The 27,408-nt window shown below is 40.3% G+C and overlaps 1 protein-coding gene across 1 annotated transcript in view; it reads left to right on the top strand.

The window, feature by feature from the left end:
• LOC311236304 (uncharacterized protein) overlaps nucleotides 1–27,408 on the top strand; it is a gene marked incomplete at its 5' end in the record, with an annotated part of 48,007 nt that overhangs the window by 7,425 nt on the left and 13,174 nt on the right. The window lies entirely within an intron of this gene.

Genomic DNA, 27,408 nt, shown 5'->3' with positions numbered 1-27,408 from the left:
ATATTGTTTACACTGTTAATTTTTTCTCATACGTATTTTTAAATAAATAATAACAACAATGACAACAACAACATCATTGTTATACAACAGACAGGCCTCTTACGCGTCTGTTGTACAACTTCTTCCACTAGGGAAACCCACCTCCAAAAAATACACAACCGGGGATAGACATCCCAAGACCCCCGGCCCCCACCCCTCCCCCAACCAAACAGCAAAACCACCAATCGACACGGCCAGCGACAACATGTGGATATATTCACATACCGCCACTAGCCGTATCAATCAACAGCCCCCCTGCTCAATCGAGAAAACAGCGGAGACCAAAGGTCCCGGAACATCCACCCCCGGCCGCGCTCCTCCAAGGTCAATCTCTCCAATGGAAGAAGCTGGGATATCTGATCTTGAAACATCTCAAAAGTGGGCGAAGAGTCATTTTTCCAAAACAGGAGAATACATTTCTTGGCAAAGTATGTTATAACAATCAGCAGTCTATATTTTTTTGGATCCATCTGGATCTCTGGTAATTCATTTAGTAAGTAGGCACATGGAGACAAGTTAAATTCCGTTTCTAATACAGATTTTGTAAATGAATGAATACAATTCCAGAATTGTTTTAGTTTATCACAGTGCCAAAACATGTGTAGAAATGTTCCTTTGTTAGTTTTACATCTAGGACAGTTTATTGAATTATCTCTAGACATTTTATGCATTTTTATTGGAGTTAGATACAATTTATGGATACATTTCAAATTAGCTTCTTTGATTTTGTTACTTGTAAATGGAAAGTGTATTCTATCACAAATATTTAGCCATGTATTTTCTTCAAATTTCATGGTTAGGTCTGTCTCCCAGATCCTCAACAAAGGCAAAAAAGATGAGTGACATTCTTTGGAGAAGATGTCATAAAATTCACGAATTTTACCTTTAATTGTGGTTGATGACATTAGTATTTCTTCTATTTCATGTAATTCTAGTCTTAGTTTATTTTCACTTCTCAGTATGTGTATAATGTTTCTCATTTGTAAATATTTAAAGAAATCAGTATTTGGGATGGCATATTCTGTTCTTAAAACCACAAATGATTTTAACTGCATATTTGTATGAAACAGGTCTTTGAATTGACTTATCCCCAACTGAGCCCATTTGAGTATATTAATTGATCTTAGATGTTTATCTAGATCAGGATTGTGATAGATAGGAGAGTATATGGAGGTACAGTTGGTGATACCCAGTTTTTTTAGCAGTCCTTCCAAGCACATAGTGTGTTAAAAACAGTGAAGCATTACCTATGTTTCTTATCTTTTTAAATTGTTTTATAAATATGAGAGAGTCCAATGGTAACGGGGCAACAAATTTAGCTGCTAACTGAAACCACTGTGAGTCCCGTCTTCCCAACGACCATGACAGTACATTTCTTAATTGGGCTGACCAAAAATAATGTTGGAGGTTGGGGAGACCGAGACCTCCCATGGATTCTGGCTTCATAAGTGTCAATAACTTTATCCTAGGCATTTTGTTGCACCAAATACATTTTGAGATGGGTCTATTCATAGATTTGAAAAATTCTGTAGATAAGTAACATGGTAACATTTGAAAAAGGAAATTTAGTCTTGGAAGGACGTTCATTCTTATTACATTTATTCTTCCCAGCAGAGATAATGGGACCGTGGACCATTTACACAAATAATTTTGTATCTTTTCTATAAGAGGACAATAGTTTTCCCTGTACAAGTTCAGTTGCAGTGTAATGTTTATTCCCAAATATTTAAACCCTTCTGGAGACCAATTAAAAGGATATATTTTATACATCGTTTCGGTTGGGGTCATATGCAGGCAGGGAGCGAAATTAACATTTTGACTCACCGGCCAGTGGCGGGTAGATGGGAAGAGTCTACCCGCCAAGCATATTTCTTACCTGCCAAAATTGTTTTGATTAAAAATATATATATATATATATATTTTATATAAAATTTTTTTTAAATAAAATATATATAATATAATCATACTTGTAGTTGTATTATCTGCGAGACATCGCCACCACGCAATAAGTCAAAATGCTTGCTATCTGCAAACAGCTCCACTGTCTGTGTGTATACTTGAGTAGCCTCCAGCTCCAGCAAGGATTCTCCGGCCCTGCAGCTAGACCCTATATTCAGCTAGACCCTACATTCAGCATGCAAGGATTCTCCGGCGATGCAGCTGGACCCTATTTAACGTTACGGTTCTTTTGTCAAATCACATTCAACATGCCCTCAGCTAGAATACGCATTCAATCAATGTTATAAGACATTGATATCAGGAGCTATCTGTAGCTACTGCTAGCCCGGTAGATAACGTTAAGACAATTTAGTTTACTGGGACAGATGGATCTAACGTGAGCTAGCTAAGCTAGCTAACGAGGGAACGGAGGTATTATGCACTCGAGCCGACTATTGCTGGAGCATTTGTTGATATCAGCAGCTATCAGTAGCTAGCCAGCTAGATACCGTTAGACAATGCCTCGTCATGTATTAAACTAAAAGTGAATAGTTGACTGGGTCATTGTTTAAACAGTAACGTTTTGAATTGAATTGAATTGAATTGAAAACTTTATTAACAGATTGCAGAATGGGTACAATACAGTACAGCTCAATACACACAATTGTTAAGGGGATGCAGACCAGAGAAAGACTTTCGTCTTGTTTACATCAGGGTCCCCCATTTCAATTCATCAGGACATATATGACATACATGACATACAGATAGTCAGTACTGCTACATCTATACATTTATGACATACCAGATTTGCAAATACAGTACTGTTTGTGATACAGAAGGAGTCAAGAAAAGGGTGTATATACATTTGACGTAGAAACTGTACATTGGAGGAGGTTGGGTGGGGGGGGTTGGGTATATTGGGATATTGACAACCATACTGGGTAATTTACATTGGAGGTGGTTGGGGGGGGGGGGGGGGGGGGGCGGGGGCACACTGTATAAACAAGCAAAACTGTACATTGAGGGGGGGGGGGGAGACACTGTACAACCAAACAAAATTGTACATTGGACTATTGACAAAACCATACTAGGTAAATGACTGTACATTGGAGGGGGTTGGGTTAGGATATTTACAGGGGCCAGTGTTGAATTGCAGTCTCCCGTAGGTGTCCCTTGAGAGAGGTTTTGAAAGTGGGTAGTGATCCACATTCCTTTACAGCTTTGGGTAGGGCGTTCCACATTGATGTGGCATAATTGCGAAACGTGTTTAGTCCCTTATTTGAGCCGAATCTGGGTTTAACATGATTTGTGGAGCTCCCTCTGGTGTTGTGATCGTGGTATTCACTGACCTTTGGGAAGTATTTTGCCATGTACATGGGTACCTTGGTCGTGTAGTGTATCTTGTAGACCAGGCCCATTGCAAGTTGCTGTACTCTGTCGTCTACTCTAAGCCATCCTAGGTTGTCAAAGTGGGCAGGGGTGAGGTGGGTTCTAGGAGTAAGGTCAAGCAGTAGTCTGACCAGTTTGTTTTGAGATGTTTGTAATTTTGTTTTTAGCGCCTTTGAGGTGCTTTGGTACCATGAGGTGCAAGCATAGTCGTAGTACCCCTGAATGAGTGCTCCTGCCAGAGTCTTCAGGGTATTCTTGTTTACCAGAGAGGAGATCCGGTACAGGAATCGAGTTCGTTGGTTGACTTTTTTTATTACATTGGATGCCATTTTGTCACAGGAGAGATTAGTAGTGATGGCGAGATGAAGCTTCATGAAGCATTGAGGCTTTCCATCCAATAGTACCACACATGTGTCGAAGCTTCATGGTGCATTTGCTCTACTGTGCCATCAAGTGGACAATAAATGTAGAACAGGCAGAGTGATGATGATGCCAATAAACAAATAATAATGTGTCTGTTTATCTAACAGAATGATGGCAGGGACAGAGGAGAAAGTGCTTGTGTTACTACAACATTCTATAATTTAATATAGTGTGTTTTTCTAACAGAATGATGGCAGGGACAAGTGCTTGCTTCATTAATTTTTATTCAGAAAAAGCAACTCAAAATCGACATGCCATCCTGCATTTGGATCATACAGATGTGATCAGATTAGGCACAGCAAGTTAGACATTACAGCAAGTTTATATGTAACGGAGATGATATCATATGGTCACCTTTTTTGCATTGTGTTTAACTTTCTTCGATGCCCCGAGGGAGTTTAGAACCCGGGTCTGCCGTGACACGGGCGACAGGTGACAGCACAGACCGCTACACCAAGGTGAATTCACTCTTCATGACGTGTAAAGTGTGTCTTTTTAAGTGGAGTGAGTTTAACTCGCAGTACCGCTACTCGCCAGTCACTTCACAACGCTTGAAGTCCATCGTGACTGACAGTGCCTCGCGCTACCATCTGTTATATATATATATATGTTGGGATTATTAGGATACACATTTATTTGTCTTTCCCAGTACTCCACGGGATTCTCCAACGCAAAGAAACTCGTAATGAATTCCTATGTCGACACTTGTGTTGCGGGGATGTTCCGGGGAACATAGGGATGATCCCGTGTTGGAGACGCGTTGCGCACCAACCCCGAAGCCATTTCCTGAATCAGTGACGCGGAGTGGGGCTTCGGGGGCGGTACCCCCCGGAGTGGGGCTTCGGGGGCGGTACCCCCCGGACCGAGGCTTCGGACGTCATCAGTACGTCACCTGATACGCGCTTCGATACAGGCTCCACTTAAAAAAAGCTGGATTGCTCGACACAAGCTCCGGAGCCTCGCTTCAAACGTCACATCACTAGAGATTAGCCTCTAGGATGGAACCCAGGTAGGTAATTTCATCTTTCCTTGTGACAATATTGTCACCCACTGTAACTGAGAAGCCGTTAGCTCATGGAGGTCCGATATAGACTAGAGCAGACGGAAGTAAACAAGCCAAATGAGAGCTTCCGATTGGTCATTTGCTTTATTTCTCATGAAACCAGTCACGTCACTCTACTGTGATTGGACCGTTGACTTGAGTGCAATGTGGGACTTGTAGTTTTATAACGATCTCGCGGCGGAGAAAAAAAAGACGAGAGCGGCTATAATCTGTACTCGCACAAGAGTATCGTTATGAACTACACGTCTACACGCCACACGGCGGGCAGCCCTCTAAGTGTCATGCGCCAAAGGTAAAAACAGACCGCCCCTGGCGGGCGGCAGGCAGGCTTTAGTTTCGGTCCCTGTATGCAGGAGACAAGCATTTGATTTATTAAAGTTTAACTTATATCCAGAGTATTTTCCAAATAGTTCTATTTCGTTATATAAGTGTGATAAGGACTGTTCTGGGTCTTTTATGTATAAAATAATGTCATCTGCGTATAAGGATATTTTATGTTCCTCCTTATTCATTTTCAGTCCTTTAATGTTAATATTGTCTCGTACACATGACGCCAGCAATTCAATCACCATCGCGAAGAGTGAACTCGACAGTGGGCATCCTTGTCTTGTCCCTCTCGTTAGTGCAAAAAAATCAGAGGAAGCTCCATTGGTAATGACAGCTGCTTTAGGATTTTTATAGATTGCTTTAATCCAAGCGATAAAGTTTGGTCCCATATTAAGCTTGTCAAGTATAGAAAAAATAAAGTTCCATTCAACCCTATCGAAGGCCTTCTCTGCGTCCAGTGATAGGAGCAGAGAAGGGCTCCGACTGGTGTCCAAATGATTTATTACATTTAAAAGTCTCCTTATATTGTCAGCAGAATATCTCCCTTTTATGAAACCTGATTGGTCTGGATTAATCAATTTAGGCAAAATATCTTCTAGTCTTTTTGCTAATAATTTGGTTATAATCTTGTAATCGTGATCTAAAAGACTAATAGGTCTATATGATGAACAATTTAAAGGATCTTTGCCACTTTTGTGCAATACTGTGATATGTGCTAGGTTCATTGATTGAGGGAGTATTCTGTTGTGACAGAAATGATACATCATTGCCATAAAAATGGGATGAAGTTCAGTCCAAAATTCTTTATAAAATTCAGCAGAAAAACCATCTGGTCCTGGGCTTTTATTTATGGGCATTAACTTAATTGTGGCCAGAACCTCTTCTTTTGTAAATGATGAGTTAAGGTATTGCTGGTCTAATTCAGACAATTTTGACAATTTCTTATTTTGTAAGTACTGGTCCAGTTGTTCTTGTGAATGAGAACTTTGAGATTTGTAAAGTGTATTGTAGAATTCAAAGAAAGCTTGATTAATCTCTTTAGGTTGATATGTTATATTATCATTGAGATTAATTGCTTTGATAGTTCTTTCAGTTTGTTCTTTCTTTAATTGATGGGCCAGTAATTTACTTGGTTTATTGCCAAATTCGTAATGCTTTTGTCTAACGTAATTCATTTTTGTTGTAATTTCGTTTGAAATATTAAGGTTTAATTTGGCCCTGGCCACAATTAATTGTCTCCAATTGTCCTCTGTAGACGCTGTCTTATGAAGTGCTTCACATCTTATTACTTCTCTCTCAAGTTCTTGTGCTATTTTTACTCGCTTTTTAAATGAACCATATGAAATTATTAGTCCTCTTAAAGTGGCTTTTGCAGCCTCCCAGATAATGTTAGGGTCAATGAGGGGGTCATTGTTTTCCTTTATGTAGTTTGTAATCCATGTTCGCGTTTTTACTTTAAATTCTTCATCTTGAAGTAATGAATTATCAAATGTCCATTGTTTGGTGAACGAGTTGTTCCTATTAAACTGAATAGTCATGCATATTCTGGCATGATCTTTTAAAATGATTGGGCTAATTTCACATTCATTTATCATGTATATATATTTTGAGTAAATAAAGGCATAGTCTATTCTACTATATGAGTTATGTACATTTGAGAAGAAGCTGTAGTCTTTAATGCCTGGATGTAATTCACGCCAGATAGGGCTGGGCGATATGGAAAAAAATCATATCGCGATAACATATGATGATTTTATTTTATTTCTCGATATCAATAATTATCGAATTGTTATAAGTATAAAAAAAAAAATAAAAAAATTCTTTTTTTTTAACAACAGATGTATGTTTATTTTGCAGCAATTCTTTGTCATTGCCGCCATCTTTAGTGTTACATCCCCTCACACTCCAGTTATCAGGCTGCAGCTGGTTTAAAAGCTAAAGTAAACCGGCTTCTCTGCTGGCTGTGGCTCCAGAGGAGTTGGCTGGGCGATATGGAAAAAAATCACATCGCGATAACGATATGATAATTTTATTTTATTTCTCGATATCGATAATTATCGAATTGTTATAAGTATAAAAATAATAATAAAAAAAAAAAAAAAAAAACGTTTTTTTTCTTTTTTTAACAACAGATGTATGTTTATTTTGCAGCAATTCTTTGTCATTGCCGCCATCTTTAGTGTTACATCCCCTCACACTCCAGTTCTCAGGCTGCAGCTGGTTTAAAAGCTAAAGTAAACCGGCTTCTCTGCTGGCTGTGGCTCCAGAGGAGTTGAACAGTTCTGGCTCTGCTAGTTTATTTTCGATCTTTTGGCGCTTTTTTGGTGGACAAACCACCGCACATGTGCACTGTGACTCGTGACTGGAGTCTAGTTCTGCTAGCACACATAGCCTACTGTGTACAGACGGTTTCAAAATGTATTTTAAATTAGAAAGCAAACAAAATAAATGGACAAGAGAAAAAGAAATCTGAATTTGGTCAGTATTGTCATTTGGACAAGCAAAGCCATTACTTTAAGTTGCAGGCAAGAAAGACAAGTCTGTCCACTGTCTCTGGTTTTAAAACTGCCCCGTTGCAGGTATATAAAAAAAAAAAGAAAAAAAAAAACGATTTTTCAATTTTTTTTTTAATTTCGATATTCGATATCGATTATTAAAATATATCACGATATTTATCGTTATCGTTATATCGCCCAGTCCTAATGCCAGACATCAATTAGGCCACTTTCTGCACATAACCCTTGAAGAACTTTTGAGGATTTGGAGCTGGTTAGTTTGACTAGACTTATCCAATGCTGTCATTGTCAGATTAAAATCTCCCGCCATCACTCCAAAACCTTTACAGTTTTCATTGAACAGCAACACCATGTCAGACATAAATGTGGGTTCGTCGGCATTGGGGGCATAAATGTTCAAAAAAGTAATGGATGTTCCCCAAATGCAGCCTGAAACCAAGACAAACCGTCCGTTTGGGTCTGTAATTGTTTTTTCTACTGTAAATGGTATTGTTTTGTTAATCAAAATAGCCGTTCCCCTGCTATGACTTTTATATGATGAGAAATAGACCTGACCTACCCATTCTCTTTTTAACTTTGCGTTTTCAGTGTCTGACAAATATGTTTCTTGTAAAAAAGCCACATCTACTTTGTTTTCTTTTAGAAGGGATACATTTTTTTTCCTTTTAATAGGATTTCCCAAGCCTTTAATGTTCCACGAATTTATTATTATATCTGACATGGTAGTTGGTGCAATCTTTGAGGATTATCTGTGACTGTATATACATTTGCCTCGAAAATATTGCCGTTGCTTTTATTAATAAACATGACCAAAAAACAAAAACATAGAACACAAAACATACATAGAATACACATACATAGAATAAAAAACATACATGAAATACATCAACCCACCCCAGCCATGGTTTTCTGAACCACGACATTTACCCCCTTACTCCTAGTAGGCCATAGAGAAACAATAATGGAAAAAATAAAATAACTGAAAAAGAATTAAATCTTTCTTATATTGGCCCCTGGAGCTCTTGTCTTCAGTGTAATAACTTCCTTTTATTTAATTGTATTTCTCTTTACACCCCCTCCCCTCTTCACTTCCCCCCATGTTGTTAAATGTGAGTTGGTCACCTGATATTACTGAATGGTGAGGGGTGTTTCTTATTAGGCAAACTTTTTTTCTTTTTTTTATTTTTATTATACTGCTGAGAGTTCTCCTCTCCACATACTTTTTAACATTCAGTCATTGTGACCTTCTAATGTTTGAGAGAAAAATATCAGTGCAAAACAGATGCATGTTAAATTCGTGCCATTCCTTGTACCCCCCTCCCATCCTTTAGTCATGGTATCGTCCGTATGACGTCACCAGGGCTCGAGACTAACGATGTCCCGTCGTCCTGGGGACGATCAAATATTGATTTGGGACGAACAGAAATCTTTTTTGGGACGCAAACGGGACGAGAGGATTTAATTTTTTTCACAGGAAATGTCAATTAGCCGACTGTCAGTGCGCGCATATATATATATGAATTATTCTACGTTAATAAAACATACCTGGTGATCAACTACAGTTTGCTGTAAACATTATGATATGTGTGTAGTGTTCTGATAACGACTGCTGCAGCAGGAGCTGGCTCATGCTGGATTTGCGAATAGCATGCAGCTGCAGAGCCGCAGAGCCAGGGGCTCTTTCAGGTCCGGTCACAGGCCCGCTCAACAGCGCCCCCCACCCAACGGCTGAATTGCCATTGGCTGAATTGGAGTATTGCACTGTGTTTGTTATTTAAGATGAGGTCGGACTCGGCACTGACAGATTTGTGTTCATTGTGCTGCTTTTATAAAGCCTCAAATGACGGCTTACAATATTTCATGAAAGCAAAGTGTTTTGTTTGTCTAAGATTTTAAAAGGTTTAAACTTTACAGCACTGACAAAGTTGAACAAAGTGCTGTACAAGTCCCACAACATAAAAAAAAAAGTAAAAAATAAAAATAAAAATAAAAAAAATTATTTATTTATTTTATTTTTTTATAGTGGATTTTTTTTATTTATTGCTCAATTCCGCGATTCCGTCCGCGATTCCGTGATCGCGGATTCCATATGGCTCTATCAGGGTCCCCCATTTTCAATTCATCATAAATGTACAGTTCCCTCCCACTTGTATATATTTACTGTATGTCACAAATGTAACAGTACTACATGGTCTGCATCCCCTTAACAATTGTGTGTATTGAGCTGTACTGCATTCTGCAATCTGTTAATAAAGTTTTCAATCAATCAATCAATCAATCAATCGGTCACTGTACCCATTCTACAATCTGTTAATAAAGTTTTCAATCAATCAATCAATAAATCAAGTACCCATTCTACAATCTGTTAATAAAGTTTTCAATCAATCAATCAATCAATCAATCGGTCACTGTACCCATTCTACAATCTGTTAATAAAGTTTTCAATCAATCAATCAATCAATCAATCGGTCACTGTACCCATTCTGCAATCTGTTAATAAAGTTTTCAATCAATCAATCAATCAATCGGTCAGGTCACGTGTACCCATTCTACAATCTGTTAATAAAGTTTTCAATCAATCAATCAGGGCCTGTGGTGGTCACGTGTACCCATTCGGCAATCTGTTAATAAAGTTTTCAATCAATCAATCAATCAATCCCGCAGTGCAACGTGACCCAAATCATTCGGCAATCTGTTAATAAAGTTTTCAATCAATCAATCAATCAATCCCGCAGTGCAACGTGACCCAAATCAGCCAATGGAAGCGAGGGGTCTCTAAGCGCGGGGGACCTCAGCCATTGGGTGGGACCCAAATCACGTGACCCAAATCAGCCAATGGAAGCGAGGGGTCTCTAAGCGCGGGGCCTCTAAGCGCGGGGCTTCTAAGCGCTGCTACTGTGGTGATTCTGGGGTTCTGCAGCTGCATACTATTGACAAATCGTAGCTCCAGTTCTGCAGACCCCTCTCGGATTGGTTGAGCTCCATTTCTGCAGCCCCCTCTTTGATTGGTTGAGCGAAGCCCCTCTCTGATTGGTTTAGCTTGTCATGCGGTAAAAGGCGGATGTAATGTTATCATCTCAAGAAGATACAAATAAATGTACTACCAGATTCGCGTTTATAACGTTATTTCGTGTGACTTCGCGGTTTATTCATAACGTTATGCACATTTCACAACACAGCCAGCTGTCAGAAACTGTACATTGTAACGTTATAGGTTTATTCACATAACGTTATTTCACGTGACGCGTTCAACTTGTTTACACTCCCCACTTACTGAAACTGTACCATGACGCACTCCCCACTTAACCCAGTTAATGCCTTAACTAGACAGTTACAATGTAACATTTAGATTAACACAGTTAATGCCTAACTAGACAGTTACAATATAACATTTAGATTAACACAGTTAATGCCTAACTAGACAGTTAACAATATAACATTTAGATTAATTAACCCAGTTAATGCCTTAAGAGAGAGAGGCTGGTGGTCAAGTCAAGTCAAGAGTTTTATTTGTCACAAGTTGTTTATTTGCATACAAGTTTACAATGAAATGCGGGTGGTCTTGCCCGCAACGATGTGCATAATACAATAGTAATAACATATAATAGAATCCAATAGAACGACATTGTGCAATAAAACAAGTAAACAGAGTAGGGCATATCAGGTATCTGTACATGAGTTATTTACAGAGCATGGTAGGACATGCTAGGTCCTGTGATAGTGCAATACACTGTTAGCTCCGGATGAGGCACTGGGTCTTTATGTACATGCTATATTGGTGGTCAATGTCACTTCGGATTGCTACGACACATCTCTACTGCTTGTGACAGACTGTGGTGCGTTCCAGACTTTACTCCTGTTGGGAAACTATAGCGATGGTCTGTGCTCACCACACTTTTCTTCGGCCTCCCCGCAGCGAGCCAACATAACATAACATTATATTTGCGGCATTACATTTGCGACATCTTTTTCTTTTCTTGGCGAGAGCACCTCGATAACCTTACGCGCACCTCCCTCGCGTACCTTAGAGAGGGGCTTCGCTCAACCAATCAGAGAGGGGCTTTGCTCAACCAATCAGAGAGGGGTCTGCAGAACTGGAGCTACGATTTGTAGAGACGCGGCTGGGATCAGGGAACTATGATCCGCCCACAGGACTGTACTTAAAAAAAATAAAAATTCACAATGATACTGCAGTGGAGCGATGGCGCCCCTAAGCGGGTTTGGCCGGTACTGCATGTTTCGAAAATCAAATATCTGAAAAGATGCTGGTAGTGGATCGGTTACCTAAGAAGCGCTATAAATAAGGAATAAAACAATAACAACTCGTCACGTATATACTCGTGGCTCTGGTCCACATCGCGCTTTTTCAAAACCCGTATTTAGACGTGGACGGACGCCATAGTGTTAAGGGGATGCAGACCAGAGAAAGACGTTTGTCTTGTTTACATCAGGGTCCCCCATTCGTGAGTTACTTGGTACTCAGCAACACACTCTGACCAAAATGTTTCCAGGGGCACTTCACCGAAACGAGCTCTCCAGGTGGCATCAGATGATATATTCATTCATTCATTCACATTTTGTATCATAATAATCATAACACAGCGGCTGATACACTCACGTGTTTGCCGTCAGAAGCGTGTAATTAGCACTTTTCAGAAGCTGTGTGGTCCGGTCTTGAACTTTCCATAATGTGTCTCGATAAGTCCATTTGATTAGATCCAGCACTGAATGCATTTAGTGATTATTATCAATTTTCAATGACGACGATTGCCGATAGCCGCTTTGCATTTCCTTGATAACGGACATAGGACCTGTGATGTCACACGAATGCGACTGGTTGGTAAAAGTAATGACGCCTCCCGCGGACGTTAAGTTGGTGAAGTTATTATTATAAGTCAAGAGCAAGACATTTTGATCGATTTCTTTTTTAGTTCATGTTATTAGATTAGGCAATTATTGTATACACTACACATGAAGCACTAGATAGACTATTTGTTTAGTTAAATAGTTGTCATTCTATATTTTTAAAGAAACATTCCCAGGCATCTCGCGGCACCCCTGGCAGCTCTCCGCGGCACCCCTGTTGAGAACCGCTGATGTATGTCATATATGTCCTGATGAATTGAAAATGGGGGACCCTGATGTAAACAAGACGAAAGTCTTTCTCTGGTCTGCATCCCCTTAACAATTGTGTGTATTGAGCTGTACTGTATTGTACCCATTCTGCAATCTGTTAATAAAGTTTTCAATCAATCAATCTATAGCTTCTTGCTAAATCTGGTGCACCCATCTACAGTATTTGCAAATTATTGTCAGTAGGCCTACACTGTCCTTTATAAATTAAATAAATTATGCATTACTATATTCCATCACAATAGAATATATATAGCTAGGCTACTGACATTGTGATAACTTGAAATGTGTATTTTTATTTTGTCACAATATTATTTGAAAAATATTGTGTAAAATTGAACTGTATTTCTAAGTTGCAGCACTTAAAAACATTAAATGGACTGTTATATCTTATTCAATTGTGGACATTTATTCATTCCCACTTATTAGACACTATTTCTGATGGTAAAATGGGCGTAAAAGGCAAAATACAGAATTCTGAAATATTAAAATGGAAAAAACAGAATTTAGGAAAAAATTAAATGGAATTTGGAAAAGAATAAAAATAGATTTCATATGGCTCTAATACTATCTGTGTGTGTGTCTCGCTCTCTCTCCCTCTCTACATCTCTCTCCTGAACCTATTTAATACAAAAGGAAGACATTGATGGACAGTAGTAGCTATAGTATAAATTATAGCTCAGTTGTAGCTGTAACAGAATAATTGTATTAACTATTATTCAATAGCGTTTCAATTATAATGAATTAAATAATTGTATAAAGAATGTTCAATGTTCTGTCATCTAATAATATATTCCATTGCCTTTCCTATCTGTATCAAAGTCAAAATGTTGGTATCATAACAACACTACAACATACAAAAGCAGTTTGACAACCGATATCCTTTGCGTCTAGTAGGCATTGGCCAATTTGTGATTTTGGTGGTATGTACTATTTGCACAGATGTTTAGCCCTTGAATGAATTAATGAAAACTTTATTTAACAGATTGCAGAATGGGTACAATACAGTACGGCTCAATACACACAATTGTTAACACTTTGGTTGCAATGGGTTAAATTCATGATATACCATAGGTTGCCGGCTCTATTTGTCTATGGAGAAGTACCCCTTCTTTGCATGGCTATAACTTTTTAAATTCTATTGCTACATTGCCATTATTAGGGCCCATTCAAAGTCCTATATGTATTGTTCATTGTGTAGCAACGTTAAACTTTTTCATTCACATATTCATAGTAAAGTATGGTCTAATGTATAAGTATGTTTTCATCTCTTTCTGCAGCTTTCTCCAGAACGTGATCTATAGCCCCAAATGCATTATATTGATGATGCAATACAGTTTTATGGCAATCAGCGCGATATAGCCTGTTGGAGGATTTCAACAAGATAAATGCGACAACATTGCAAAATATTTCACTATAATATTTCAAAGTGAAGTAAAAAATATTATAATAATTATTTGATCATGTTAAATGATCATTTGATCATGTTAAAAAAGGGGAAATAAAAAACATTTGTAAAAAAAAAAAAAAATGTAATCAGTGGGGCACAGATGATCATCAGTAGGGCACGTGCCCTACTGATAGTGGTCTAAATACGCCGATGGGTAATTCACACCACGACCATGTTACTATCACAAGATAGCGACTTAACAATAACAACAGGTAATGTTTTGTATTCTTTCTGGTCGTCACGAGACCGCGATCAAACTTACTGTATCAACTTCAGGCTTCAGTCACCTTCTCTTCTCTTTGTCGTCGGGAGGAAAGCCGTAATAAGATACCGTTTTGTTGACATCGTTGAACGTTTATTGCAACACGGAACACAGAACTAACTGACTACCGCGGCGCGACAACCAGGAAACACAGCAGCCTAGCGTCAACACAGCGGCCTCTGCCGCGGGGCGTGGCCGCGCCTGGTCACGTGGCCGTCGCGGCCAATCAGGCCTACCCCGGAAGTAGGAACGGTTGCGGAACAGCTACAGGCCGCCTGGAAAAGAAAAGAAAACAATCAAGAAAAACCAACAAACCCAGAACAAAACAAAAATAATACCCAACCCTAACATCACCACCCTATACAAACCTAATACAAAATTTTAATAAAACCTAAACACAAACAAAAGAAATTAAATACAATTCACTATGCGTGCACCTCATGGTACCAAAGCACCTCAAAGGCGCTTAAAACAAGATTACAAACATCACAAAACAAACTGGTCAGACTACTACTTGACCTTACCCCCAGAACCCACCTCACCCCTGCCCACTTTGACAACCTAGGATGGCTTAGAGTAGACGACAGAGTACAGCAACTTGCAATGGGCCTGGTCTACAAGATACACTATACGACTAAGGTACCCATGTACATGTCAAAATACTTCCCAAAGGTCAGTGAATACCACAACCACTACACCAGAGGAAGCTCAACAAATCATGTTAAACCCAGATTCGGCTCAAACAAGGGACTAAACACGTTTCGCAATTATGCCACATCAATGTGGAACGCCCTACCCAAAGCTGTAAAGGAATGTGAATCCCTACCCACATTCAAAACCGCTCTTAAAGAGCACCTACGGGAGGCTGCAATTCGAAACTGGCCACCGCAAATGCCCAAAACCCCCACCACCTCCTAATAGACAGTCTCCTCCCCACCGCATGTATATATTCCCTCCCCGCCGTATGTATATTTCTCTCCCACCCACCCACCCCCTCCTAATGTACAGTCCCCTCCCCATCATATGTATATACTCTGTCAGGATCTAGGGGTAACAGTACTGTATATTTGAATACCGTTTATGTCACAAATGTATCAGTACTAAATACCTATATGTCCCTATGCCATAAATGTCATGTATGTTGTGTATGTCATAAATGTCTATATGAATTGAAAATGGGGGACCCACAAGACAACGTCTTTCTCAGGTCTGCATCCCCTTAACAATTGTGTGTATTGAGACGTACTGTATTGTACCCATTCTGCAATCTGTTAAATAAAGTTTTCATTCATTCATTCATTCCAATCCTACCCCCCAAACCAATTGAAAACACCTCCTCCGGGTCACGAGCCATTGATTGATTGATTGATTGATTGATTGATTGATTGATTGATTGAAACTTTTATTAACAGATTGCAGAATGCGTACAATACAGTACAGCTCAATACACACAATTGTTAAGGGGATGCAACACAATCAACACAATCATCAAATTTGCTGACGACACAGTAGTGGTGGGCCTGATCTCTGCCAACGATGAGACGGCCTACCTGGAAGAGGTAAAGAATCTGTTGCAGTGGTGTCAGGAGAACTGCCTCTCCCTGAACGTCAGCAAAACAAAAGAGATGATTGTGGACTTTAGGAGGTTGGGGGTCAGGGACTACAGCCCCCTCAGCATCGACGGGGCACCGATTGAGAGAGTGAACAGTTTTAAGTACCTCAGAGTCCACATTTCCGAGGACTTGACATGGACCACACACATTGACAGTGTTGTGAAGAAGGCACAGCAACGCCTCTACTTCCTTAGGCGCCTAAGGAAGTTCCAAGTCAGTCAGAAGATCCTTAAGAACTTCTACTCATGCACAATAGAGAGCATCCTGACTGGCAATATCACCTCCTGGTTTGGGAATAGCACCGCACAAGACCGTAGAAGACTACAGAGAGTGGCCCGTTCAGCCGAACGCACAATTGGAGGGGGGCTTCCCACTCTCCAGAACATTTACAACAAGCAGTGCATGGGTAAGGCTAAGAGAATAATCAAAGATTCCAGCCACCCAAACAACTGCCTCTTTGAACTGCTGCGGTCAGGCAAGTGATACCGGAGTCTCATGGCAAGCACAGAAAGACTCAGAAGAAGCTTCTATCCTCAGGCCATCAGAATGCTAAATGACAATAACACTATGTAACAACCATCAAATGCACTCACAGCACACACTTCCACACGCACACACTCATACAACTCATTGCAGCACCCACTTTACCCACTTTAGACACCTAAACACACTTTATATTTATTGGTAAAGAATTTGCACTACAACCGCGGCTACGTGGCATAGTGGGCAAGGCGCTCGCCACGAATGACGGAGACGCTGGGCTTGCCTGTTTGAGCCCAGCGCTCCACATTGCTTTCAGTTTAGCTGGTCGTTCATACTAATACACATTGGCCGTATTAGGGGGTGGGAAACTGATGGGTGGGGATCGGGCGTTGTGGACAGCGACTCCTACAGGTCGGTTGGTGCGCCTGCGCAGTAGAATCAGGAAGTGTCGGGGGCAGCGTGAGCCTCCCACGCGTTACTCCTCGCCACTGAGAGATCGAGCTGCGCAGGTGAAAAGATGCGACTGCTGTTACCTCAAGTACCGGAGGGGACTTGTGCTATGTATGACTTAGTCCACATTGCAGCCGGCTTGTGGGAGGCAAGAAACAGCGTTCGTGACAGGGGAGGGTTGAATTGGATGATACGAAATTGGGATGGGAGAAAAATATAGAAAATGGGAGAAAAAGTGGATAAAAAAAAAATATATATTGCACTACAACCCATACCTCATTACACCTTACTGTAAATTGTGCCTAAATTGTACCTCATTCCATTTCTGCATTGTACTGTATAGTATATAGTATATTGTATTGTAACTCAGTTACTTTTCTACTCTGCATTGTACATTGTGTATATGTATATATTGAACACTTTTGTCTACGTACTTGACTTCTATTTTATACTTACTATACTTATTTTATACTTACCTATTTTTATCTAGCACAATCTCTGGAGCAAAACAGAAAGAAGCATTTTATATAAAAGTATTCTGTACAACTAATAAAGAAACTTGAAACTTGATGCAGACCAGAGAAAGACTTTCGTCTTGTTTACATCAGGGTCCCCCATTTTCAATTCATCATAACATATATGACATATGACATACAGATAGACAGTACTGCTACATCTATACATTTATGACATACCAGGGTAGGCGGGGTGGGGGGGGTTAACTGTACATTGGATTATTGACAAAACCTTACTTGGTCCCAAGAAGAGGGTCTCGTGTATTACTGAGTTAGGACATTTACTGTACATTGGAGGGGGTTGGGTTAGGACATTTACAGGGGCCAGTTTCGAATTGCAGTCTCCCGTAGGTGCTCCTTGAGAGTGGTTTTGAAAGTGGGTAGTGATTCACATTCCTTTACAGCTGTAGGGCGTTCCACATTGATGTGGCATAATTGCGAAACGTGTTTAGTCCCTTGTTTGAGCCGAATCTGGGTTTAACATGATTTGTGGAGCTCCCTCTGGTGTTTTGGTCGTGGTATTCACTGACCTTTGGGAAGTATTTTGACATGGGTACCTTAGTCGTGTAGTGTATCTTGTAGACCAGGCCAAGTTGCTGTACTCTGCCGTCTACTCTAAGCCATCCTAGGTTGTCAAAGTTGGCAGGGGTGAGGTGGGTTCTAGGAGTAAGGTCAAGCAGTAGTCTGACCAGTTTGTTTTGTGATGTTTGTAATTTAGTTTTTAGCGCCTTTGAGGTGCTTTGGTACCATGACACCAGTAACACCATAACCATAACACTATACGACCGGGGTGCCCATGTACATGTCAAAATACTTCCCAAAGGTCAGTGAATACCACAACCACTACACCAGAGGAAGCTCAACAAATCATGTTAAACCCAGATTCGGCTCAAACAAGGGACTAAACACGTTTCGCAATTATGCCACAACAATGTGGAACACCCTACCCAAAGCTGTAAAGGAATGTGAATCCCTGCCCACATTCAAAACCGCTCTTAAAGAGCACCTACGGGAGGCTGCAATTCGAAACTGGCCACCGTAAATGCCCAAAACCCCCACCACCTCCTAATAGACAGTCTCCTCCCCACCGCATGTATATATTCCCTCTCCGCCGTATGTATATTTCCCTCCCACCCACCCACCCCCTCCTAATGTACAGTCCCCTCCCCATCATATGTATATACTCTGTCAGGATCTAGGGGTAACAGTACTGTATATTTGAATACCGCTTATGTCACAAATGTATCAGTACTAAATACCTATATGTCCCTATGCCATAAATGTCATGTATGTTGTGTATGTCATAAATGTCTATATGAATTGAAAATGGGGGACCCTGATGGAAACAAGACAAACGTCTTTCTCAGGTCTGCATCCCCTTAACAATTGTATGTATTGAGCCGTACTGTATTGTACCCATTCTGCAATCTGTTAAATAAAGTTTTCATTCATTCATTCATTCATGAGGTGCAAGCATAGTCATACAGTAGTACCCTTGAATGAGTGCTCCTGCCAGAGTCTTCAGGGTATTCTTGTTTACCAGTGAGGAGATCCGGTACAAGAATCTAGTTCGTTGGTTGAATTTTTTTATTACATTGGATGCCATTTTGTCACAGGAAAGATTTGCCTCTAGGATGGAACCTAGGTATGTAATTTCATCTTTCCTTGTGACAATATTGTCACCCACTGTAACTGAGAAGCCGTCGGCCTTTCTGAGTTTGTTATTTGAACCGAAGAGAATGCTGATTCTGCCTAGTTCCGAGCTGAGGGTTTTTTCAACCTGTAACTTGTTCTTGTCAGAGACCAGCAGGGCTGAGTCATCCATGAACAGGAACAAGTTGCAGTCACAAGCTGACGACATGCAGATTTAAAAAAATATTTATACAATATTTTTATTGGGTTTTACAGTACACATTTCAGGTTTTCATTGTCGTCAGTTATTCTTAGTTCCTTTTCTCCACAAGTGTATACAAGTATACCCACATACCCCCTCCCCCCTCCCAGACCCGGCGCCATGGGCGGGCATTAGGGGGCCGGGCCCGCCCACTGAGTCAGCTGTGCCCACCCTGGTATAAAAAAAAGTTTTTTTTTTTTTTTTTTTTTTTTTGTCAATCAAAGTCAACTATCCAAATCCTTAGTCGGGAACAGCCCTAGTGGGCACTGATGTCAACAACAACACTACTGAAGCTAGCACAGCACTCTGTGAGAATTCGTTTTCTACCCTCAAGAACGTCTTTATAGAACATCGCCTTAGTATGCTTCATCGACGCAAGGCCAATTTAATTCAGTTGGCATTTGAGAAGGACTTAACAAAAAAGTTCAGGAATGAGTGGAGGGGCAGTGTTTTAAGAAGATTTCACTCTGTCCCCAAACGCCGCTTGCCGCTCTACTAATGATGGTGAGTAGCCTGTGGAGGAATTTTGTTTGCTTTTTTATGCACCTTATTTTTCTCAGTTCAGTTGAGTTTGTCAGTGAATTCAGAAGTGTTGAATAAATGGAAACTTTTCAAAGATATAGAATAGAATAGAAATGTATTATCCTGAGGGAAATTTGACACTGCAAATCACTCAACAAGAACATTTAGACAGAACAAGTCACGAATAAGAATAACAAAACAAATGGCCTAAGAATAGAATAAAATGAAATAGAATAAAAATAGAATAAAAGATACAGTAAATAAATACAGTAAAAATATACTGAAGTCTACAGTAGGTGTAATATTGCACAGTGCTGTTTAAAAAGTAAGAGTCCAGGAAGATGGTAACTGTCACTCTGTGCTCAGTGATGCAGTGAGGCACAGTGATGCATTGTATAGTCTGATGGCTGTCGGAATGAAGGACTTCCTGTGCCGTTCAGTGCTGCATTTAGGTAGTGTGAGCCTATAACATGCTCCTCCTGTCAGCCAAGTCTGTGTATAGTGGGTGGGAGGGGTTTTCCCTGATGGCCTGGAGCTTAGCAAGGTTCCTCCTCTCCGCCACCCTCGCTAGAGTCCAGCTCCACCCCAACCACGCTACTGGCCTTCCTGACCATCTTATCCAGCCTGTTTGTGTCCCCTGCTCTCAGTCCGCTGCCCCAGCAGGTCTGTTATATATATCCGTTCAGTCTGTTTTTGTATAAGTGAATGTTCTAGAGAGAAATTAGATTTTTCAATTGCCTCTCTGCTGTTTAGTTCAGCACCGTGGGCAGCGCCAAGCAAGCCACAGCGCCGTTGTCCCAGCTGAAACGTATAAAAGGGAACCTGTGTTGAAAAGCCATTGTGCCCCCCCGAGAAAATGTTATGCCCCCCCACTCATTTGTTTCTGCAGCCTGGTCTGCCCCCTCCCCTTTTCTCTCTCTTAGCATCTTTGAGTCTGTTTTTACTGTTGTCATATAGAAATAATACGTACATTCATTGGTACCTCCAGTAAAATAGCTCGTACATAAATAAAAATGATTGAGAAAAAAAAATTAAAAAGAAAAGAAAATAAAATAAAATAAATTACATCTTTACAACACCTTCACTGACGTGCCTCCGGTCTCTCCCGGGGTCCGGGTCACGACTGACCGCGGGAGAGAGCGGGGGGACTCATCCTATAGCAGCCCTCCTATATCTTCCCTTCTCAGATAGTCATTAAATGGTTTCCATATATCCTCGTAAACCTCTATGTTGTTCCTGAGGATATATGTTATTCTCTCCATAGACATGCATTGTGCCATGTTCTTAATCCAAGCACCTATTGTGGGCGCGTCTATTTTCTTCCAATTGAAAGCTATTGTTCTTTTTGCCTGCAGTATAGCAAAATCAATAAATTTAAATTGTTTGGTTCTCAGGTTGAGATTTACTGGATATAGGTGTAGCAATATCATTTTGGAGTCTAATGGGATATTCACTGACAAGACATCTTTGATTTTATTCACCACCTCCCCCCAGAACTTCTTGATTTTGTCACATTCCCAAATACAATGTATAAAAGTTCCCCGAGCCTCTGTACATTTAAAGCAGCTGTCTGGTGTGTTGCTGTTGTATTTATTCAGTTTGACAGGGGTTATATAAGTCCGCATCAGCCATTTGTATTGAAGTCGTTTTAAGCTAGTGTTGGCTGTTTGTGTCTGAGCCTCCTCGCATGCTCTGTTCCAGTCCTCGTTTGAGATCTCCTCTCCCAAGTCCAGCCTCCATGCCTCCAATCTATAGATATTGACGTCTCATCTGAACCAGATACAAGCCAGTTATAGAACATTGATAACAGGCCTTTGCTATTGCAGTTCTTGATGATTATTTTTTCTAAAGATGAAAGTGTAGGAATTACCAGTGAGTGGTTTTGCAGAGAGGAAATGAAACTTCTCAGTTGCAAGTATTTAAAGAAATGCTTCCTTGGGATGCTGTATTTTATTGATAGTTCCTCAAAAGACATCAAGACCCCCTCTTTGTAAAGGTCAGATATTTTACTTATTCCTTCTTTTGTCCATAGTTTGAATCCGGCATCCAGTTTGCCTGGTTTAAATGAGACGTTTCCCCAGATTGGGCTGAATTGCGACATGGAGTTGTTTATTTTCATACATTTCTTTACCTCATACCATACATTAATCATGTTAAGCACTATGGGGTGTGTAGTATGTTTTCTTAAATATTTTGGCTCAGCTGAATACATGTATAAATGTAGTGGTAGTTGCATTGGGTATGCTTCCACTTCCATCCATGATGGAGGGTCTTTCTTAGAAAAATAAAACATTACAGTTGTCAATTGTGCAGCCAGGTAATACCAATGAAGGTTAGGACACGTCAACCCCCCTGCATCGAATGGAAGGTACAACAGAGATAGGCGGACTCTAGGACACTTCTTACGCCATATACATTTTGAGATGAGAGACGCAATCTTTCTGAACATTCCTACCGGTGGTGCCAAAGGGATGTTTTGAAATAAGTATAGGAACTTTGGTAGTATGGACATCTTTAGTATGTTTATCCTCCCTATCACAGAGATGGGCAAGAACATCCATCTCTCTATGGATTTGAATACGGAGTCTATCATAGGTTCATAATTTATTGATGCTATATTTTCTATTTGTGGTATTATTTTGATGCCCAGATAGGTGAAACTGTTCGAGAGCTTGAAAGGGAATTCTTGTTGGTCAGCGGTTTGTCTCTCATTGTCATTAAGCAGCATAAGTGATGATTTTGAGGCGTTCAGTTTATATCCGGAGATACTACCGAACTGATCAATTATATCAAGCAGTGCGGGTATCGATGTGTCTAGGTTTTTTAGGAACAAAATGACATTGTCCGCAAAAAGGGCTATTCTGTGATTGTTATTACCGATTTCAATCCCATGTAGCTGTCTGTTAGCCCTGATTGCTATTGCTAGTGGTTCGATAGCTAAAATGAACAAAAGCGGTGATAAAGGCGAGCCTTGAGGGCAACCCCTGGTGATATTAAAGGGTTTAGATGTCACTTCGTTTGTTAGTACCTCAGCTACAGAGTTTAGGTGTAGTAATTTGATCCAGTTACAAAAGTAATTTCCAAATCCAAATAGATCATTAATCATTAATCATCATTAATAGATCAATAATGTCAAAAATATAGGCCCATTCAACCCTATCGAAGGCCTTCTCCGCGTCGAGCGAGAGAAGACCTGTGTCCCTCTCTCCTTTTTGGTTGTATAGGATGTTGAAGACCCGTCTGACATTGTGAAATCCCTGTCTCCCTTTATGAATCCATTTTGATCGTCTCCCACTATCTCTGGGAGCACGTCCTCTATTCTTTTGGCCAAGATTTTACTAAGAATTTTGGTGTCGTTGTTTATCAAACTTATAGGACGGAGGTTCTCGCATTTAGTGTTGGTTTTGCCTGGTTTTGGGAGCAGAATAATCAGGGCCTCTTTCATTGATGCGGGTAAATAGCCATTAGCAAAGGATTCTAGGTACATTTAAAAAAGGGGGGTCACTAATTTATCTTTAAAATGTTTATATAAGTCAATTGAGAGGCCGTCTGGTCCTGCTGTTTTTCCAGATTATAATGCACCTATGGCCTCTGATATCTCTGTTATGTTTAATAGTTCGTCCAGGGTTTTCTTTCTTTCTTCAGAGATTTTGGGGATGTTAAGGTTATCAAGAAATTTTGTTTGTGTATCTTCACTAATGTTATATTCTGAGCTATATAGTTTTTCATAAAAGGTTTTAAATGTTGTGTTAATCTCTAGTGGATCGATTATATTATTTCCATTTCCATCCTCTATGTTAGTGATTGTCCTCTCAGTCTGCTGTTGTTTGATGCGCCATGCAAGGAGTCTACCAGGTTTTTCCCCTTGGTCGTAATAATTCTGTTTTAGCCTCATCACATTTGCAGCAGCTTTATCGTATGTTATCTCGTTGTATTGAGTTCTAAGTATTAATAATTGTTTTGAAATGAGATGTTCATTCTGTCCTTTCTGAAACCTTTCATTCTCAAACATTTTGATTTTGGATTCCAGATCTCTAATTTCTTTCATTCTTTCTCTTGTCATTCTACTTGTGTAGCTTATAATTTTACCTCTAATATATGCCTTGAAGGCTTCCCATCTAATTGTGGCCGACGTTTGAGTCGTATTAATTTCAAAGTATATATCAATTTGTTCTCCCAAAGAAATTTAAAACTTTGGATCTTTCATCCATTTTGTTTTAAATCTCCATTTATGAGATTTGTGTATCAGTTTTGGTTCCACATAATACCATAGACACAGCTGCATGGTCTGATATGACTATGCTGTTGTGTTTACATCCTCTAATGTTAGGTAGTAGTTCTGCTGATATCAGGAAGTAGTCTATTCTGGAGTAACTTTTGTATGTACTCGAGTAGCAGGACAATTCTTTCTTTGATGGATATAGATCCAGTAGGTTCAGCACTTTTATAAAATAGTGTAATGTTTTCCTGCATCTTGTGTGGGTGTTGTCCACTCCGAAAGATCTATCTTCCTTTGGGTCGAGGGTCGCAGTTAAAGTCCCCAGCGATAATATATTTGCCTGGTAGTGTTGAGATTTTTAGAAATAGATTATTATAAAAGTTAACGTCATTAACCGACTCTCGGTGCACTTTGTGCTCTCAAAAGGCCACTGGCACTTATATGCATATGTATTGGGATTGCCCACCAGTGGCCCGCTTCTGGAGGTCAATAACGGACAAACTTTCAGATCTGTGTGGCTTAACTATCCCATTCACAGCTGTTACGCTACTCCTGAACGATATAACGACACTACCCGCGTCCGTACAACTGAAAAGGGTTGTCCTAGCGGGCGTCACAGCAGCGAAGAAGCTAATAGCAATGAGATGGAAGGAGCCTGAGAAGCTTACAATGATTAACTGGTCCCTAACTCTATTGGATGTGATTTATCTTGAGATATCCACGGCCCGGGTGATTGGGGTAGGGCAGGCTGGAATTGACCTGTGGTTCGCAGCAGCTGAGAAGGTAAAGACCGCAGTGTGCGGCTGAGCGGGGTTGGGGCGCTTGATCGGGGGGGGTCCGGCGGTCTCTGGGGAGGGGGAGGGGGAAATGTCTTGTCTGTCTTGGTTTTTGTCTTGTCCTTCTTAACTTTGACTGGGGGGATTTTAGGGGGGGTTGGTATTTAGCTATTCTGCGCTATATGTCAATTCACATGCCATCTCCCCAAGGGACTAATATTGGCAGACTGATTGACCTGTTAACCAACTTGGAGGAAGAATTTCTTTCTTCTTACACTTTACCTTCTGCGAGTTTGGCAGTCTTGAACATGTGTAAGGGACCTAGGCTATCTACAGTAAATCTGCGGCAACACTCTCATAAACAATCTTTTAAGTCACTCCACTTTGTAAAGGTGGGGAAAGGTTGCCATGTTTTGAAGACCCTTTTGTTATTGAAGTAGCCATCTATATTTGATAGGTTGGACGCTGTTTCTTTTTCTTTTTGTCTTTATAATTTATTATTCTGTATTATTATTGTTTGTTATTCTCCTGTGAAGTTATGTTTTTTGTTACTGTGGTTATTGTGTTGTCCTGTTTCATGTAATTAATAATAAAAGAAATTTGATCAAAAAAAAAAAGTTAACGTCATCATTATTTGGTCCATATACGTTGATTAAAGTGAGGTGTTCAGAGAGAAGGCGACCTTGTATAATCAAGAATCTACTGTTAGGATCCTTTATCACCTCTTCAATTTGGAATGGAATAGACCTGTGTATTAGTGTCATAATTACACCTCTAGCATTGGTAGAGTATGAGGTTGAGAAGACCTGTCCATGCAGATTCTGCCTAGTTCCAAGCTGAGGGTTTTTTCAACCTGTAACTTGTTCTTGTCAGAGACCAACAGGGCTGAGTCGTCCGCAAACAGGAACAAGTTGCAGCTGCAGTCACAAGCTGACGACATGTCATTTGCATAAATTAGGAACAGTAGCGGTCCTAGTATGCTTCCTTGTGGCACACCACAGCTCACTGGGAGGGGGGGGGGGGATAGGGTACCGTTTACCTCCACCATCTGTTCTCTCCCCTCCAGGTAGGATTGCATCCAGCTCACTGATTGACAAGCTAAAAGCAATTGGTTTTGATAAGTCTATCAGAATGGAGTGATTGACAGTGTCGAAGGCCTTTTGTAGGTCCAGCATGACCATGACGCAGTATTTGCCCGCGTCCACCTCTTGTTTGATGTGGTCGTTTAAATAGAGAAGGCATGTGTCAGTGGAGTGGGATGTTCTGAAGCCAGATTGGAATTAGTAGATTCGATTTTTTTCCGCAACGTACTTTTCGACCTGTTTGGTACTGTTCGATACTATTTGGTAGACGGGCATTTATAAAAATCTAAAATGTTAAAATAATTTTTATTTTTTTTTATTGTCTATAGTGTATCTCATGTATAATTAAATGTCTACAATAAAGAAAGTAAAACAAAATAATACTAATAAAATAAATACAAATCTATGGACAGTCTCGGCTCATCACGTGTCATCATGACTCACGCCCTACCCAAAGCTGTAAAGGAATGTGAATCACTACCCACTTTCAAAACCACTCTCAAAGAACACTTACGGGCGACTGCAATTCAAAACTGGCCCCTGTAAATGTCCTAACCCAACCGCGTCTATGCCTTCTCATATTTGCGAATGCATAAACTATATCTTAAATTATGGCTATGTGTCTAATACGGCCGTCGCTTATCGACTTGTTTTGTTTACATCAGGGTGAACGCTGTTGCATTCGCAAATATGAGAGCTCTGTCAATTGATAAGCGACGGCCATATTAGACACATAGCCATAATTTAAGATATAGTTTATGCATTCGCAAATATGAGAGCTCTGTCATTGAAGTGGGTGGTGGCAGCGTAACAGCGTTCACCCTGATGTAAAGTAGCGATTTTTTATTGGTTTGTCATGACAAACCAATTACATAATCCAACATATGTGTAAAGAAACAACATATTCCAGTTAACGGTATATTTTTTTAATGATTCATTACGGTATAAATTAGGTTAACTGGAGCTGCGTATTGCTGGCTCTCATATTTGCGAATACAACAGCGTTCACCCTGATGTAAACAAAACAAGTCATTGATAAGCGACGGCCATATTAGACACATAGCGATAAGGGGGGCGTGCTAGCGTAGGGTCACGTGGGCTTAGTGGCCAATCAGAGGAACCCGGAAACCAAACAGCGTTGTAGAAGGCATAGATGCAACCCAACCCCCTCCAATGTACAGTAAATGACCATGTACGGTTTTTGTCAATATTCCAATGTACAGTTTTGCTTGTACAGGTGTACAGTGCCCCCCCCCCCTCCCCCCCACCTCCAATGTACAGCCCCCCCCCCACCTACCCAACCTCCTCCAATGT

This window comes from Notolepis coatsorum, assembly GCF_963971535.1.
Source record: "Notolepis coatsorum genome assembly, contig: SUPER_10_unloc_1, whole genome shotgun sequence".
Classification (NCBI taxonomy): Eukaryota; Metazoa; Chordata; class Actinopteri; order Aulopiformes; family Paralepididae; genus Notolepis; species Notolepis coatsorum.
Note: the sequence above shows the minus strand (reverse complement) of the source record. Positions and strands in the feature narration are given on the sequence as shown.